Here is a 7,893-nt window from a genome sequence, read left to right as displayed (position 1 = left end):
AAAAAATTATATCACCCTAATCCAATGATAATACCACACTTCTTGTACATTCTTTGAAGAAGAACTAATTATATCAACCTGATCCAATGAATATTCTTCAACTTACTTAAGAAAATAAGGCGGATCGACAAGCTTCTCAACAGGCATTGAGATCTAAAGTTTTCAAATACAAAAATAAAGTAGATTTAGTGAAGTTCACCCAAAGACTATCTCAGGGCGATGGCAGAAACTGAAATTTACCACCGATCAAGAAAAAACAGATACAAAGAGGTTTCTCCTTTTTCTAAATCTCATACATACATCAACCGTAAAAAATATCAGTAAGCAGTTCAGGGCATATGTAATTAGGAGTTCCAACAACCTATTAAGAACATAAGAGGAAGGACTAAATGTTTGGCCAATAAATATCTTCTATGTATAAAGAATAAGACGAAAAAAATGCAAACGCAGAAGAACATACTTCTACCACCCCATTTTGATCAATACTTATGCTTTAACATACAATCAGATTAGTTAGCTGGGAAGTTTCTATAACTAATTTCATATCTATTGTTCTTTCCTATGTTTATATGAGAGACTTGCCTGTTCAAACGACAGAGTTTGCCTGTGTAGGCATTGTCGAGAGTCTTCTTGACTACGAAATTCCAGTAAATAGGGATTGAACCACCCTAGTTAAGACAAATTGAAAGAATGTTAAAGAAAATGATAGTATAGATGTTAAAAAATTAAAACAGGTAAATGATTTGAAAAGTGAATTACCCAACCAAAAGTTCTTGAAAGGTCGTTGCCTATACCGAGAAGTCCCAAAACCCAACCTACTGCACTATCACCTCCTGCAACCTACAAATTTCCAAAGTTTTAATAATGTACAGGCATTTCTACAAATAGTTTATAGACATGAATCTTACCACAATTCATAATGAGTTTGTACTCATGAGGCTTCACAGAGTTAAGATCAAAACCTGAAGATTTACAAATTAAGATCATTCATATGAGAGACTTGCCTATCCAAACGACAGAGTTTGCCTGTGCATGCATTCTCGAGAGTCTTCTTGACTACGGATTTCCAGTAAATAGGGATTGAACCACCCTAGTTAAGACAAATCGAAAGAATGTTCAAGAAAATGATAGTATAAATGTTAAAAACTTAAAACAAGTAGATGATTTAAAAAGTGAATTACCCAACCGAAAGTTCTTGAAAGGTCATTGCATGTACCAAGAAATCCCAAAACCCAACCTACTGCACTATCACCTCCTGCAACCTGCAAATTTCCAAAGTTTTTATAATGTACAGTCATTTCTACAAACAGTTTATAGGCATGAATCTTACCACAATTCATAATGAGTTTGTACTCATGCATGAATCTTACCACAATTCATAATGAGTTTGTACTCAGGCTTCACAGAGTTAAGATCAAAACCTGAAGATTTACAAATTAAGATCATTCATGAGGCTTCACAATTTAAAATCTGAACTAAGACAAACATAAGTGAGTAACAATTACAAATTGATGGCTTCAATTGTTTCCATTTTACTATATATAATTATATATATATATATATATATATATATATATATATATATATATATATATATATTAAGTATATATAATTATATATATATATATATATATATATTAAGTAAGATCCAGATTCAAACCCAAATTCCAAGTTCTACTTCAAATAAGCTTTGATTTCTTTGCCGTCTACATTAACCAATCAAATGGATACCCATTTGAGATAGGGATAGAGGGAAGAACATGTTCTTCACCCATCAATTCCTGAAGATGACTTTTCAATCTGGGGCCATGCCAGCCACCACTATTGGAGGTTAATGAAGACAACCAACGGAGATTCACAAAGCCATTAGAAAGACAAGCAATCAAATTGGGGATAGTAAGTAAATCAGATTGGTAAGAGAAAAGAAGGATTACGTTGAAGAAGAAGGACCAAACATAAGATTGTCGTTGAGCGGCTGAAACGAAAAACGACCGAAGATCCAGCATAAGCGTTCCCTCTGTTCTTCGTTCTCCTGCTTTCCAAATCTTGAAACAATAAAGAGCGTACCTCAAGATTGAAGGAATTAGCAGATAGACTAAAGAGAGAACAAGTGATCTATAAAAGATAAACAAAACAAGGACAATGGGAATATTGGTCAAATTTCAAACCCTATAATACCTTAAGTTAAGAGCCAAGAAAAAACATTACAACTCATCTTTCATTCATTCAAATTTAATTACCATGTATATTGAAATGACTTTAACTTGTTACATCAATATTGAAACAAGACATATGACTTCATGCAAATCAATCAATAGAACTGGAGTATCATCAACACTTACCAACTGAAGATCACATGTTTTATAATGTATAGATAGATTCGAATTGCAGCAAGATATAAACAACAGTCTTAAGAAATCATTATTGAGTTAAAAAGGTATGAAAAAGTTCAAACTTATAAACAGTTATTAGTGTGTGAATCACTCAATTGACAAAAAAAGAGAAGAACATAATAGTCTTTGATTTTGTGAATACATATTACAGATCCAATTAGAGAAATACAATCCACATGTAATCCACATGTAATGTAAACTCGTCATGCCCTCTCAATGCACACGCTTGCAAAGTGAGCCACCGAGTGATTTCAATAGTTGTTGTAAGCCGTAATCTGTTATTTTGTTTTTCATCTGAAGACTGTGCATTTAGTATTTTGTCAATATGACAAGGATATTCATTAGATTATCAAGATATTCAACTGCCCTATTATGTGGTGAAATATTATATCCTATATGCATAACAAAAGAGCATCTATCCTCATCATTAACTCGCTTTCAATATTTGAATTCATCTATTGTAAATATAGGTTTTTGGGGTTGCTTATGTTAAAACAAGAAACATGGGAAACAAAAAACAGCATCTTTCAAATGAGAGTATTCTAACCAAGTAAATTTCTTAAACCAATGACTTTGGAACCGTCGATTTTGATTTCCAAATTTGGTCGGCGGGTACTCATCCTTAATAGGTTGATATGACCTCATCTTGATATAAGCTCGTCTAATTTCATCCATTTGATTAAAAGGATATTTCCATATCGGAATACGTAATGTTGGATCAAGTTTAAGAGAACTTACATCAACATCAATTCTATGAGATTTGTTAAGTTCTTAAGTAGGGATATCAAATTCTTTATTTTAACTTGTTTATTAATATTAATTTATATTTTCTTATAAATTTTTGAAATAGTTTAAAATTAAGAAATATAAAACACTATTATTATTATTTTAATTTACAAAATTTTATATATAATTAAATCTTATTTATATAAATTAAAATAAGTTAAAAGTGAGGCCAAGGTTTGATCACCTGAACTCATATTCACATTTCAATAACATAGCCAACTGGGCTAAGACTCACATGTCAAACACATATATAAAAATTTTTCTTTTAGGATTTTAATTTAGGTGGAGCTGGAGCCCACCCTAGCCCATGGGTGGCTCCGCCCCTGATTATAGGGAAAAGAAAGAAAAAGAAAGAGTACAAGTTCAATTCCACATGAGTTGTTGAGTTCCAATGATTTGTAGAAAGACAAGATTGGGGATCTGAGAAAGGTAACGAACTAGAAAGAAATTGTAGAGCGATCGACGAGAAAAACAACACGAAGCTCATCTCTATCTCCGTCCTCTATGATTTATTCTCTCACTCTTTCTTTCTCTTTGTGAAGAACTTTGTTTCTAGGTTACCCGCTAGCGTTTGTAGACAAGAACGCGTCTTAGCAATGGAGTGTGGAATGTAGAGTGTGATTAAGTTGTGAGAGAGAAAATAAATTGGATAATGGGTTTTTAATTATAAAAATATATAGGTCTTAAATTTAATATAATATTTAATTTATATTATTTTTTATTTTTAAATTAATTAAATTTAAATAATAATTAATTAAAGGACAGATATTAATAAAAATACTAGTAATGAAATTTGATAAATATGTTATAAAAATTTAATAATTAATTTTAATTTTAATAAAATTAATAATTAAATTTATTGTTAAAAAATTTATAAGTCAAATTTAATTAAAAATTAAAATAGTGAAATAAAATATTTATAAAGTTAAAAAATAAAAATAAAAATATTAAAATTTAGAATGGTTAAGGGTTGAAACAAGTATTTATATAAAAAAAAAATTAATAAAGGTGGTGGTATGTATAAGGGTTGGCAAAAGTTTTGTTTCTTTTAATTTTTAGTGACGCTTAATATGCATTGACATATAAGGGTTGCCGTAAATATGTTTTGTTGTAATGTCTAATGAAATTAGACGCCCATGTCTAATAGCAGGATCCATTAGACCACCTGGTCTAATGGGATTAGACGACACGTCTAATTACGGTTCCCTTCAGACTAATCTGAAAGAGTTAGACTGCACGTCTAAGTTTTATCTGTTAGACTGCACGTCTAACTACGCATCCCTTTAAACTAATATGAAGAAGTTAGACAACACGTCTAACTCTCATCTGTTAGACTGCACGTCTAACTACGCATTCCTTCAGACTAATCTGAAGGAGTTAGACTACACGTCTAACTCTCATCTGTTAGACTGCACGTCTAACTACGCATCCATTCAAATTAATCTGAATGAGTTAGACTGCACGTCTAAGTACGCATCACTTTAGACTAATCTGAAGGAGTTAGACTGCACGTCTAACTACATATCTGTTAACTGCACATCTAACTACATATCTGTTAGACTGCACGTCTAACTATGTCTATTAGACTACACGTCTAACTACGTATCTGTTAGACTGCACGTCTAACTACGTTTGTTAGATTGCACGTCTAACTACGTATCTGTTAGACTGTACGTCTAACTACCTCTGTTAGACTGCATGTTTAACTACGTATCTGTTAGACTGCTCGTCTAACTACGCTTGTTAGATTGCACGTCTAACTATGTATCCGTTAGACTGCATGTCTAACTACGTATCCCTTCAGACTAATCTGAAGGAGTTAGACTGCACGTCTAACTCTCATCTGTTAGATTGCACGTCTAACTACGCATCCCTTCAGACTAATCTGAAGGAGTTAGACTGCACGTCTAACTATGTATCTATTAGACTGCACGTCTAACTACGTCTGTTAGACTGCACGTCTAACTCAATGTATCTTTTGACCAATCAGTCTATTGAACCTCATTTAGACTTAGTCTAATATAACATGTTTTCGATACACCTGCACTAAAAACGATTAGACGACTTAAATTAGGTTTTATACACACTCATCATCAAAATATCAATAGTCAAAATACTTTGACACTTAGTCAAAATAATTTGACCTAACATAGGTCCTGTTAGGATTTGGTTTAAAAAAATAATAATGGGTAATGAGTTGGAGGGGTGGATTTTTTTGATAAAAATATTTTAAAAAATATTAATATATAATGATAAAATAAAAAGTAATAATTTAAAATATTTAATAAATTAAATGATATAATAAATAATAGGAGAAATAAAATTATGGGAACTTAACTCTATGTCAAATTAATCCAAATTAATTTTTTAATATATTTTGTAATTTTATTTTTATTATTATTTATTTATTTAGTTTTATTTCAAAAAAAATTAATTTTTTTGTTATTTGTGTTTAATTTGTTTTTAATTTTCATTTTTAATATCAATTAATTTGTTTTTGACTGTTTTTATATTAAATTTTGAGTTTTTTAATTGATTTTATTTTTATTTAGTTTCTTGCTTTAAAAAAATACTTTCATTTTGTTTCATTTTTAATTGATTTTCTTTTACTTTTAAATTTTAAATTTTATAAATATATATTTTAAAATTTTAATTTTAATTCATTTCATCTTTTTTTTTCTTGAAAAACATTTTTTTTTTAATAATATATAATTACTTTATAGTATTTTATAAAAATTAATGTAATTCAATATGGTTCTTAATAAAAACATATTTGTAAGAGGATACTAAATTTAATAAAATTATTCAATTAAAATGTTAAATTTAACATTTATCCTTAGAAAGATTTGTGATGTTTATTAGATATTGTTTTTGATTAGCTTAACATCTGACTTACTTTTTAATATTTTTAAGTCATATATTAATTTAGAACTATTTTTATGTTTAATTAATTATAAAAAAATATTTAATTAAATGCAGGCGTGTCAAAATTGTTCATCGAAACCAAGGCACGTGAGGCTATAATTTCAAAGTTGCTGGACCGTTGACTTTAAGACTATCGTTTACTATTATTGAAAGACTTGTGAGCAAAGAAAAGTATCTATTTGATTATTCTTTGTGAATACTTGTATTCTATCTCTAATCCAACTAGTAATATGTCCATATGTAATTAATGATATAAAAATTAAAGAAAAAAAAAATTAGGATAAAAATGTAATTTTATAATTTAATTCAATATATTTTTTTATCTAATTATTAAAAAATATTATAAAACTTACTTTTATCACATCGTTTTTTTTTAAAAATTTTTTTTATTTTTTTAAACCTACCCAAAATCATATAAATTAAAAACATTCATTATGTAGAAATAAAAAATAGTTTCTATAAAATAAATCTTCAAACATTGAATTTTAGATCAAATTATCAATCAAATATAAAGTTTTAATGGGTCTAATATATTCCTTATTATTATATACTTATTTTAAAAAATAAGAATATAAAAAAAATCAACTAATCAATTCATTTAAGTTTTTATATTTCTTATGTCTATAATGATTTTAATTATTTAATAACCAAATTCGAAAGTACATTCTTAAACATTCAATTACACCTTTAGATTTTATCAAAGTTTGTGTTACTCAAGCTAACATTCTCTCCATGGATGAATCCTTAGGTTTTATTCAATCCAACATTCTCACTTCCGTTTCAACTATCAAAGGTATGAAATATTAATACTTTACTCGCTAGACCACTTATAATTTTTGAAATAATTTTATAATTTTATATATATATATATATATATATATATATATATATATATATATATATATTTTTTGATCATATTACTGGCCTATTATCTATCGGCAAACCACATCCCAATTATATTTTAAAAATTAATCATCATTATATATAAATAGATTAGTTAGTTAAAAAATTGAACATATATACATATAAAATTTTTATTTTTATTTTTAACCATTTTAATTTTATGGGCGGGTCAACTCAAAATCCGACCCAAGTATTCATTTACTCTCACATATATATCCAAATTAACCACAGCTCTCGACCCGACAATCCAGACACTTTAAAAATTAAGCATCATTATATATATATATATATTAGTTAGTTAAATAGTTGAACTTATATTGTTAAAATGTCCCGCGTTAATCTAATTAGGTGTTGAATTTAAAATATAAAGTATTATTAGCCTAGATGGTTAAATGGTGTTACTTGTTTTGTTAGGTTGCAAGTTCAAAACATACATATAGCATTTTTAATTTTATTTTTAACCGTTTTAAGTTTATGGGCGGGTCAACCCACAATCAGACCCAAGTATCCATTTACTCTCACATATATATACAAATTAACCACAGCTCACGATCCGACAATTCGAACACTTTAAAAATTAAACATCATTATATATAGATATATTAGTTAATTAAAAAGTTGAACTTATATTGTTAAAATATTTCGCGTTCATCTAATTAGGTGTTGAATTTAAAATATAAAGTTTTATTAGTTTAGTTGGTTAAAGGGTTGTACTTATTTTGTTAGGTTGCAAATTCGAAACATACATATAAAATTTTTGATTTTATATTTAACTGTTTTAAGTTTATGGGCGGGTCAACCCATAATCCGACCCAAATATTCATTTACTCTCACATATATATCCAAATTAATCATAGCTCTCGACCGGAAATCCGGACATTTTAAA

At 28.3% G+C, this 7,893-nt stretch overlaps 1 long non-coding RNA gene across 2 annotated transcripts; it reads right to left on the bottom strand.

Annotated features, from left to right (window-relative positions):
* Positions 1–384: 384 nt before the first annotated feature.
* LOC124922735 lies at positions 385–2,064 on the bottom strand. 2 transcript variants are annotated; one of them, XR_007097864.1, is made up of 6 exons: positions 1,935–2,064; positions 1,331–1,421; positions 1,182–1,262; positions 909–1,090; positions 760–840; positions 385–668 (listed from the first exon to the last, which is right to left on the bottom strand). It is a non-coding gene; the product is annotated as an uncharacterized LOC124922735 (long non-coding RNA). The 2 variants fall into 2 exon arrangements; XR_007097865.1 differs by having other exon boundaries at positions 1,371–1,421.
* Between the last annotated feature and the right edge of the window lie 5,829 nt (positions 2,065–7,893).

Source organism: Impatiens glandulifera, chromosome 1, assembly GCF_907164915.1.
Source record: "Impatiens glandulifera chromosome 1, dImpGla2.1, whole genome shotgun sequence".
Lineage (NCBI taxonomy): Eukaryota > Viridiplantae > Streptophyta > Magnoliopsida > Ericales > Balsaminaceae > Impatiens > Impatiens glandulifera.
Note: the sequence above shows the minus strand (reverse complement) of the source record. Positions and strands in the feature narration are given on the sequence as shown.